The sequence below is a fragment of the Gorilla gorilla genome, chromosome 5, assembly GCF_029281585.2.
Source record: "Gorilla gorilla gorilla isolate KB3781 chromosome 5, NHGRI_mGorGor1-v2.1_pri, whole genome shotgun sequence".
Lineage (NCBI taxonomy): Eukaryota > Metazoa > Chordata > Mammalia > Primates > Hominidae > Gorilla > Gorilla gorilla.
Genome location: NC_073229.2, coordinates 104,998,603 through 105,010,804, shown reverse-complemented (window position 1 = coordinate 105,010,804; position 12,202 = coordinate 104,998,603).

Here is a 12,202-nt window from a genome sequence, read left to right as displayed (position 1 = left end):
ATCCCTCAGGCCTGAGATCCTTCTTAGGTCCAAGATGATCAATTCAAGTAATATCTCCCACCCCTCTTTTCTTCCTGAGACTGCGTCTATATACTTCACAGACCACTTCCATACTTTTACAAACACACTTTCTCTGGAAAAATTCCCTGCAAGCAACCCCCAGCAAGAGCTGTGAATTTTCTTCTGGAAGTAACTGGCCCTAATTTAGACATTGGAACCTTGCCTCTGTACTCCAGCCCTCCTGCAGTGCTGGCAGGATTCCATAGCGCAAGAATTGTTGAAGCCAACAGTTCATGGACAGAGAGAGGAGCAAGGTTATTGAGTCCAATATTGTGAAAGGGAAAGGTCAAATCCGGTCAAAACAAAAATCAAAATGTGAGAATGTAATCTTTGTCTTATGTGGTCTTCTATACTCCCTGCTGTATGGTATCTCAAAGAGACAAATGTTTGTTCATACTCTTTTGAGATTGCTGTCTCAGAAATATACATATTTCAGTTTCAAAGAAAAGTTTAGCTACACATATGTTTAAAATTTAACGTATGAGATACTTCTTTCCTAATGAATATTTTCTTTTGGTTATCATCTCACTTAGGAGCACTTGGAATTTTGCTGAAATAAGACTGTAACAAATCCCTTTTTTACTCTACACAATAATGTGACAAATTGGCATATAAGATGTTTCAAAAACTAGTAGGCCATATTTATTTATTGTTTAAGTTTTTTATTTTTTTATTTCAATCGGTTTTTGGGGAACAGGTGGTGTTTGCTTAAGTTCTTTATTGCTGATTTCTGATATTTTGGTGCACCAGTAACCTGGGCACTGTACACTGTATCCAGCGTGTAGTCTTTTATCCCTCCCCACACCCCACATTTTCCCCTGAGTCCCCAAAGTCCAATGTATCATTCTTATGCATTCACATCCTTATAGCTTAGCTCCCACTTATAAGAGAGAACATATGATGTTTGGTGTTCCATTCCTGACTTACTTCACTTAGAATAATGGTCTCCAGTTCCATCCAAGTTGCTGTGAATGCCGTTATTGCCTTCCATTTTATGGCTGAGTAGTATTCCATGGTGGGTGGGTGGATGGATAGATGATAGATAGATAGATAGATAGATAGATAGATAGATAGATAGATAACATTTTCATTACTGATTGATTGATGGGCATTTGGGCTGGTTCCATATTTTTACAATTGCAAATTGTGCTGCTATAAACATGGGCGTGCAAGTATCTTTTTTTGTGTAATGACTTCTTTTCCTCTGGGTAGCTATCCAGTAGCAGGATTGCTGGATCAAATGGTAGATCTACTTATAGTTATTTAAGGAATCTCCACACTGTTTTCCATAGTGGTTGTACTACTTTATATTCCCACCAACAGTGTAAGAGTCTTCCCTTTTCACCACATCCACACCAACATCTATTTTTTTTTTTTATTATGGTCATTCTTACAGGAGTAAAGTCGTATCTATTGTGGTTTTGATTTGCATTTCCCTGATCATTAGTGATCTTAGACATTTTTCCATGTGCCTTTTAACTATTTATATATCTTCTTTTGAGAAGTGTCTATTTATGTCCTTAGCCCAATTTTTGATAGGATTGCTTTTTTTTTCTTGGTGATTTGTTTGAGTTCTTTATAGATTCTAGATATTAGTCATTTGTCAGATGTATACATTGCAAAGATTATCTCCCACTCTGTGGGTTGTCTTTTTACTCTGTTGATTGTTTCTTTTGCTGTGCAGAAGCTTTTTAGTTTAATTAAGGCCCATCTATTTATCTTTGTTTTTGTGGCATTTGCTTTGGGTTTTCGGTCATAAAATCTTTGTTCAAGCCATTGTCGAAAAGGGTTTTTCCAATGCTATCATCTAGAATCTTTATGGTTTCAGGTCTTAGATTTAAGTCTTTAGTACATCTTGAGTTGATTTTTGTATAAGGTCAGAGATGAGGATCCAGTTTCATTCTTCGACATGTGGCTTGCCAATTATCCCAGCACCAATTATTGAATAGGGTGTCCTTTCCCCGTTTTATGCTTTTGTTTGGTTTGTCAAAGATCAGTTGGCTTTAAGTATTTGGCTTTATCTCTGGGTTTTATATTCTGTTTCATTGGTCTATATGCCTATTTTTTATACTAGTACCATGCTGTTTTTGATGATGATAGCCTTATAGTATGAAGTTGGGTAATGTAATGCCTCCATATTTGTTCTTTTTGCTTAGACTTGCTTTGGCTCTGGGGGCTCATTTTGGTTCCATATGAATTTTAGGATTGTTTATTCTAGTTATGTGAAGAATGATGGTGGTATTTTGATGGGAATTGCATTGAATTTGTAGACTTAGGCAGTATAGTCATTTTCACAATATTGATTCTACCCATCTGTGAGCATGGGAAGTGTTTCCATTTGTTTGTGTTGTGTGTGATTTCTTTCAACAGTGTTTTATGGTTTTCCAAGAGGGACATTATATAATGATAAAAGGATATTTTCCAATGGGGAAACATCACAATTCTAAATATATATGCACCAAACACTGGAGCTCCCAAATGTATAAAACAATTACTAATAGATGTAACAAATTAGATGGCCACACAATAATATTGGGGGACTGTAATACTCCACTGACAACACTAGCCAGGTCATCAAGACAGAAAGTCAACCAAGAAACAATGGACTTAAACTATTCCCTAGAACAAATGGGCTTAACACATATTTACAGAACATTTTACCCAACAACTGCAGAATATACATTCCATTCATCAGCACATGGAACATTCTCCAAGATAGACCACATAATATGCCACAAAACAAATCGCAGTAAATTTAAGAAAATCAAAATTATATCAATTACTCTCTCAGACCACAGTGGATAAAACTAGAAATCAACACCAAAAGGGACACTCAAAACCATGCACATGCATGGAAATTAAATAACTTGCTCCTGAATGATCATTGGGTCAACAATAAAATCAAGATGGAAATTTAAAAATTCTACAGCAAAGACAGTACGTGAGAAAGTTCGTACCCTTAAATGCTTACATCAAAAAATCTAAAAAGCATGAATACACAATGTAAGGTCACAGTTCACGGAACTGGAGAAACAAGAACAATCTAAACCCAAACCCGGCAGAAGAAAAGAAATAATGAAAATCAAAGCAGAACTAAATAAAATTGAAACAACAAAGATAAAAATGATAAAAACCTGGTTCTTTGAAAAGTTAAACTTTATAGACCATTAGTGAGATTAACCAAGAAAAGAAGAGAGAACATCCAAATAAGCTCAATTAGAAACGAAATGGGAGATATTATAACTAATACCACAGAAATATAAAAGATTATTCAAGAATAATATGCACACTTTTATGCACATAAACTGGAAAACCTAGAGGAGATGGATTAATTTCTGGAAGTATACAACCCTCCTACATTAAACCAGGAAGAAATAGAAATTTTGTATACACCAATAACAAGCAGCAAGATTGAAATGGTAATTAAAAAATTGCCCACACACACAAAAAAAGCCCAGGACCAGACAGATTCACAGCTGAATTCTATCAGACATTCAAAGAAGAATTGGTACCAATCCTATTGAGAAAGAAATCCTCCCTAATTCATTCTATGAAGCCAGTATCACCCTAATACCAAAACCAGCAAAGGACATAATGAACAAACAAACAAACAAACAAAAACACTACAGACTGATATCCCTGATGAACATAGATGCAAAAATCCTCAACAAAATACTAGCTAACCGGATCCAACAGCATATCAAAAAGATAATCCACCATGATCAAGCAGGTTTCACACCCAGGATGCAGGGATGGTTTAACATACTTAAGTCAATAAATGTGATACATCATAATTAAAAACAAAATCACATGATCGTCTCAATAGAAGCGGAAAAAGCATTTGACGTAATGTAGCATTCCTCTATGATTAAAATCCTCAGCAAAATTGGCATAGAAAGGACATACTTGAAGGTAATAAAAGCCATCTATGACAAACCCACAGCCAACATTGTACTGAACAGGGAAAAGTTGAAAGCATTCCCTCTGAGAATTGGAACAAGACAAGGATACCCACTCACTTTAACCACTTAAATTCTGCATAGAAAGGAAGTGCTTACTAGAGAAATCAGACAAGAGAAAGATAAAAAAGGGCATCCAAATTGCTTGCTAATGATATGATAAATGTATACCTAGAAAACCCTAAAGACTCATCCAAAAGGCTCTTAGAACTGGTAAATGAATTCAACAGTTTCAGGATACAAAATTGGTGTACACAAATCAGTAGTTCTGCTATACAGCAGATCAAGCTGAGAAGCAAATCAAGAACTCAACCCCTTTCACAATAGCTGCCACCCCCCAAAAAAAATACAAGCATGTGAAAGACCTCTGCAGGGAAAAAATAATATGCCATATTTAAATTTAAGGCTAGGAAAGGCTTTTTGAAACTTGAATAAACAATCTTAAAAGGAGAAGATGATTTACTATGGTGTATATTATTTTATTTTTATTTGTGTAGTTTTATTTTTAATTGACACAATAATTGTACATATTTATGAGGTATATTGTGCTGTTTTAATACATGTACATATTGGCTAATAGTTAAATCAGGGTAATTAGCAAATCCATCACCTTAAATATCTATCATTTCTCTGTGGTGAGAACATTCAGAATCCTCTCTTCTAGCTAGTTGAAACTATACATTATGGTTAACTATAGTGACCCTACTGTGTAATAGAACACTAGAACTAATTCCTATCTAACTATAACTGTTTACTCATTGACCAATGTCTCCCCAACTCCCCCTTCTCCCTAGGCATTCCAGGCTTTGGTAACCACAATTCTATCCTCCACTTACATGAGATGAACTTTTTTTCAGATTCCCCATATAAGTGAGACCATGCCAGATCTGTCTTTCTGTGCCTAGCTTATATCAGTGAATATGATGTCATCCGGTTCCATCCATGTTGCTGCAAATGACATAGTTTTATTTTTTATGGCGAAATAGTATTTAATTGTGTATTCATACCGTATTTTCTTTATCCATTTTCCATTGATGGACACTTAGATTGATTCCATATCTTGATTATTATGAGTAGTGCTGCAATAAATATGGGGATGGAGATATTTCTTTGACATACTGATTTTCATTTTGATATATATCTAGCAGTGGCATTGCTAGACCATATTATAGTTCTATTTTTAATTTTTAAGGAACCTCCATATTATTTTAATAATGGGTATCTAAATTTACATTTATATCAACAGTGTGTGAGAATTCCATTTTCTCTACATCCTCACCAACACTTGTTATCTTTTGTCTTTTTATAATAGCCATTCTAACTGGAGTGAGGTGATATCTCATCACGGTTTTGATTTGCATGTCTTTGATTGTTAATGATGTTGAGCACTTTAAAAAATATGCCTGTTTGTCATTTCTATGTCTTCTTTTGAGAAATGTCTACTCAGATATTTTGCCCATTTTTAAGTCAGATTATTTGTTTCTTTGCTGTTGAGTTTTTATATATTATCGATATTAACCTTGCCAGATGAGTACTTTGCAAATGTTTTCTTTCATTCTGTAGGTTGTCTTTTCACTCTGTCAATTGTTTCCTTCACTGCACAGAAGCTTTTTAATTTTGATATAACCCCATTTGTTTTTTTCTTGTGTTGTCTGTGTTTTTGAGAATTAATTCACAAAATGTCTTCCCGGACCAATGTCTTGAAGCATTTCTCCTATGTTTTCTTCTAGTAGTTTCATACTTCAGGTCCGACAGTTAAGTCTCCAATCCGTTTTGATTTTTGTATATGATGAGAGATAGGAGTCTAGTTTTATTCTTCTTGCATGTGGATATCCAGTCTTCCCAGAACTATTTACTGAAAAGACTCTCCTTTCCCCAGTATGTTTTCTTGGCCCCTTTGTCAAAAATTAGTTGACTGTAGATACGTGGATTAATTTCTGGGTTCTCTATTCTGTTCCATTAGTCTATGAGTCTGTATGTCAGTAACATGCTGTTTTGGTAACTCAAATTTTGTAGTACAGTTTAAGTAAGGTAGTGTGATGCCTCCAGCTTTGTTCTTTTTACTCAAGATTGCTTTTGCTATTGATGGTTTTTTGTGGTTCTACATAAATTTTAGAATTGTTTTTCTATTTCCGAGAAGAATGTCATTGGTTATTTTGATAGGGATTACATTGAATCTGTAAGTCAATTTGGGTAGTATGAATATTTTAATAACATTAATTCTTCCAATTTATAGACACAAAAGATATATTTTCATTTACTTGTGTAATCTTCAATTTCTTTCATCAGCATTGCATGGTTTTCATTGTGGAGAAATTTCATCTCCTTGGTTATATTTATTCCTACATGTCTTTTTTGTAACTATTATAAATGGAATTTTTTTCTTGATTTCTTTTTCAGATAGCTCACTATTATTTTAAAGAAATTCTACTAATTTTGTATGTCGATTCTGTACCCTGCAACTTTATGGATTTTTTAAAATTATTTCTAACAATTTCTTGGTTTGAGTCTTCAGGGTTCTCTCTATATAAGATCATGCCGTCTACCAAAAGGAACACTTTGATTTTCTTTTTTCCTATTTAGATGCCTTTTATTTCTTTCTCTTGTCTAATTGCTCTGGCTAGGATTTCCAGTATAATGCTAAATTAGGAGTGGAGAAAATTAGCATCCTTGTCTTAATCTGGATATTAAAAGATAAACTTTCAGCTTTTCCATATTTAGTATAATGTTAGCTATGGGTTTGTTATATATGGCTATTACTGTGTTGAGGAATTTACCTTCTATGCCTAATTTGAAATAATCATATGATTTTTTTCTTCATTCTGTTAAAGTGATTCACTGACTGTTAATCATATTTATGGATTTGAATATATTGAACCAGACGTGCATTTCTGGGATCAATCTCATTTGATTATGGTGAATGATCTTTTAGATATGCTGCTGGATTCTGATTGCTATTATTTTGTTGAGGATTTTTGGAACTATGTTTATCAGTGATATTGGCCTTTAGTTTTCTTTCTCTGTTGTGTCCTTGTCGGTTTTGATATCAGAATAATGCTGGTCTAGTGAATGACATTGGAAGTATTTACTTCAATTTTATTTAATAGTTTGAAAAATGTTGATATTAGTTCTTTAAATGTTTGGTAGAATTCAGCAGTGAAGCCATCTGGTCCTGAGCTTTTCTTTGATGGGAGGCTTTTTATTACTGATTCCATCTCATGACTCCTTATTGCTCTGCTCAGATTTTCTATTTCTTCATGATTCAATCTTAATAGGTTGTGTCTGTCCAGGAATTTATCCATTTCTTCCATGTTTTCCAATTTGTTAGCCTATAATTGCTTATAATAGGCTCCTGTGATCCTTTGTATTTCTGTGGTATCAGGTGTAATATCTTCTGCTTCATCTCTGATTTTATTTGAGTCTTCTCTCTTTTGTTCCTTAGTTTGGCTAAATGTTTGTTGATTTTGTTATCTTTTCAAAGAACAAACTTTGTTTCATTGATTCTTTGTACTGTATTTTTAGTCTCAATTTCAATTATTTCTGCTGTGACCTTTATTATTTCCTTACTTCTATTACTTTTGGGTGGAGTTTGTTCTTGTTTTTCTAGTTCCTGGAAGTGCAATGTTATGTTGTTTCTTTAAGGTCTTTCTAATTTTTTGATAGAGGCATTTCCTCTAAGTACTGTTTTTGCTCTATCCCATTGGTTTCAGTATCTTTTGATATGTTCTATTTTCATCTGTCTATAAACATATTTTACCTTTAACTTTTAATTTCTTCATTGAGTTATTGAAGAGCATGTTGTGTAATTTCTGTGTATTTGTATATTTTCTGAATTTCCTCCTGTTATTAATTGGCTATTTCATACCATTGTGTTCAGAAACAATACTTGGCATGATTTTAATTTTTTATAATTTGTTAAGACTGGTTTGTGGCTTACTATATATATCATATATCTATATATCTCTCTATATATATATGATATATATATATGTTCTATCTTGAATGATGTTCTTTGTGCACTGAAGAAGAATGTGTGTAATCTGCAGCTGTAGGATGGAGTGTTCTACATATATCTGTGCATTTTGTCTAAAGCAGTTTATTCTAGTTTTTCCTCATTAATTTTCTGTCTGGATAATTTGTACATTGTTGAAAGTGGAGTACTGAAGTCCCTTACTATTATTGTATCTATTTCTTCCTTCATGTGACTGGGATGTATTTTGAATTACTAAAAATATGTAAAAGTTTTACCCTAGAAAAATTATCTGCACATATATGATAGAAATATTAATCAAAATTAAAATAAAGAGCTTTAAAAATAAATAAGAAAAATACACCAATATTTATAGAAAAAAATGCAAAGTTATAAACTGATAATTGAAGCTCACTTCCAAAAATAGAAATTCAACATGGGAATAAATTGTTTTTAATCTATCAAGCTATCAAATATAAAAAATTGAGTACTTAGTAGTCTTGGGGGAACAGATAAATCAAAAAATTATAAACACATATAGGTACACCTAGTAGTATTGTAATGATTTATAGATAATAATAACATTGGTATTATTTCACTTGTCCATAAATTATAATCACTGAATATGTTGTTGTTGTTATTATTCTGAACAAAACTGTTACTGTTAGATCAATTGAGAATAAGAAAATATAAAAGATTCTATTTTACCTTCATTTATTCTCTCTCTAATGCTTTTATTATCTTTATATAAATCCAAGCTTCTCACCTATCTTATTTTTCTTCTCTATGAAGCACATCTCTTAACATTTCTTACAAAGCAGGTCTACTGATGACAAATTTCCCCAATATTTGTGTGTCTGATAAAGTCTTTCTTTCTCTTTCACTTTTGAAGAATAATTTCCCAGGATACAGAATTCTAAGTTAGTTGTTTTATTTTTATTTAACACTTTAAATATTTTACTCCACTCTCTTTTTGATTACATAGTTTCTGAAGATAAATCTGATATAATTATTACTCTTGTTTCTCTGTAGGTAAGAGTTAAATGAAAAATTTCAAGATTTATTTCTGTTCTTTGATTTTCTGAAGAATATGTTATGCCTACATGTAGATTCTTTGATATTTATCCTGATTCATAGGATAGTTTTCTGAGCTTCATGAATTCATGGTTTGGTGAAGGTCATTAATTTTGGAAAATTTTTACTCAGTATTACTTCAAATTTTGTTTTAATCTTTTTTCTTCTGGTATTCCCATTTCATGTATGTTATGCCTGTGTAGTAATTGTCCCACAGTTCTTGGATATTGTGTTGCTTTTTTAAAAATTATTTTTTACTTACATTTTAATTTGGGAAGTTTCTGTTGAGACTTTACATTAGCAGCTATCCTACAGAACAAATAAGGTAGAATTGGCCTGGGCCCAGCCTGGCTCTGCACAATTAAGTTCATTCCTGGGCCAGGCTCATAAGAAAGGTAACATTCCACTGGAAATATTGAGTATGTGGATGTAGATTCCAACCCTCCTATCTTCTATTTATATTTTATTCTGTTCTCAAGTTCTTAGATGACTGTACTTGTTCCCAATTTGAAATATTTTAGCTCTTCCACTTTTCTTCTCAAAAATTTCACTTAGATTGGTTGACTTCTCTGTGATATTTAGGACGAATGTCCCATATGTGTATAAAATATGACTGTGTGAAGAGGCAGTGCCAACCAGTACTTAGAAGGCATAATCTGGAATCAAGCTGTTCAAGCTCAGATTTCACATTTTCATTTACGGAATGTGTCATCACAGACAACTTAATCAATCCCTCTGTGTCTTGTTTTCCTTATTCGTAAAATTGGATAACAGTATCTGTCTCAAAAAATTGCACTAAATAACACCTATAATATGTTTAAATGAGTGTCTGGCTTACAGTAGGTATTCAACATATATTAGCTATTATTACTTTGCAGCTTTGGGAGAGGGACACAAAAGGAACACAGCAGTTAATATTTCCTCTTTGGTTTCTGATGTTTTCAAATTATCCTCCTCTCTTTTAGTGTACAGCCAGTGCCTTCAGAAAATAGGCTAGTACAAATTACATGTAAATTCCTATATCATTAGGTGCTGGGCAACTCATATCTAAATTTAAAATGAATTATACCTAAATTCTCTGTATTACACTTAAAAATGTCTCACAACCCTTTAATACTTCCCATTCCTTCTTAAATTGTTTACATAGAGGATATACATTTTTTATATATATGAGATCTTTGCTGTCTCTTACAAGATATAAAGGAGATAATAAATTATTTCCCTAAGGAATATTAGTTCATGTAGTTTGCCATTCAGAAAAGCTACATTTTACCTCTCCATTTTTTAAATAACTAAAGTATTTCCCCCAGTCATGAAAATAGATTTCCCCCAGTTCCTTAATATATCATTTTAACTAAACTTTGGCAATAGAATTTTGGCTAAGAACTTGTTGAAAATCTTTTTATTTTCCAAAATTGAACTGATAGCCATTTGTTTATCTTTTCCAGATATTCACATGCTTAGTTACTTCAAATTTGTTCATTATATAAGAACAGACCGGGCCGGGCGCGATGGCTCAAGCCTGTAATCCCAGCACTTTGGGAGGCCGAGGCTGGCGGATCACGAGGTCAGGAGATGGAGACCATCCTGGCTAACACGGAGAAACCCCGTCTCTACTAAAAATACAAAAAATTAGCTGGGCGTGGTGGCGGGTGCCTGTAGTACAAGCTACTCAGGAGTCTGAGGCAGGAGAATGACGTGAACCCGGGAAGCGGAGCTTGCAGTGAGCCGAGATCACACCACTGCACTACAGCCTGGGCGACAGAGTGAGACTCCGTCTCAAAAAACAAACAAACAAACAAACAAACAAACCGAAAGCGTTAAAATTAAAGTGAATAATATCACAAAAGTAATAAACAGAGTTTTTGTTGATTAAATCCTAGGAGATGCCAGCATATTTAAAGAAACTTTTTTGAATTGCATAAAATGAAATTTTTTTAACTCACGAAAGTATTCTACTTTACTCAACAGGCAATAAATGGGAAAAGTATGCCACTTCAAATATATAAAGCTTGATAATACTATATAAGTATATAAATCCAATATATCCCAGGAAGATTCTATTCTGTGACACCGAGGAAACCTGGAATTATTTGAAGTTCATCCTTATTGATAATTCTTTAACATTTCAGAAAGGATAAAGTTAGCTTCTAAAATTTGCCTAGGCATAGTTATACTTAGATATTCTAAATAGTGGGGAGAAATTCTATTTTCACTCAAGCCTTTGCCAATATTTTTGAAGAGCTCCATATTTTTTTTCCTGGAGCTTTTACTCAATGGTCGTTGCCAAATCCATCGGTTGTTTAGCATCTAGCAGGAGTATTTTGAAGCTCTGGTTAGTTTCAGTTATGTGGGTACCAGAAAAGGGATGTAATTCTAGATATGCAAATAGTGTGAGATTTGAGTTACATATCAAATCCAAAGCTTTGTATATTTGAATTTATTTGTCTTTGGAAAAACAAGTCTTCCTGTTCTTGAAAGGGAAAAGCATTAAAACATACTTTATTGAGAAGGCAGCTAAAATTGGTTCTACATCAAAAACTCATAAAGCTAATATTTGATGATATAAGTGTAAATGAATTAAAAGCACATGGGTGAACATTCTGTTAAATACACAAAGTTATATGAAATAGGTATTTGGGTTTTCTTAGTCTGGCATGATAGAAAATTAATTTAAGATGACTGGAGCATCAAAAATGTTTCCAGGTTCATTGGTTCCTCAGACATATGCTGAAAAAATGGCATTTTATTTAAAGACAGAATTCTTACGGTCTGAGGAACACTCATTTGTTTTTTTATGGGCTGGCCAATTGCAAAGAGCCTCTGGGTTACTTCAAAAATTGTGTAAGAATAATGAGGACCTACTGAATATTTGCTACAATTGAGGCAGACTCTTAAAAATCTAGCTCTGGATAATCCACGTGAAGCCTGTATGTAGCTCTCTACTTGTTTACTAAATTCATAAAATCATTTTCATAGTTTATAAATCACCAACTTACAATATACAAATTTTATTTAGAGTTCCTCTATGTCTAGAAAACTCTGATGTTACTTCTGTGCAATGCAGTTTGGTTGATGTTAAACAACCCTAAGAGTCACACAAAGCTACATATTAGTATATAGATCTTAATCTTTAATC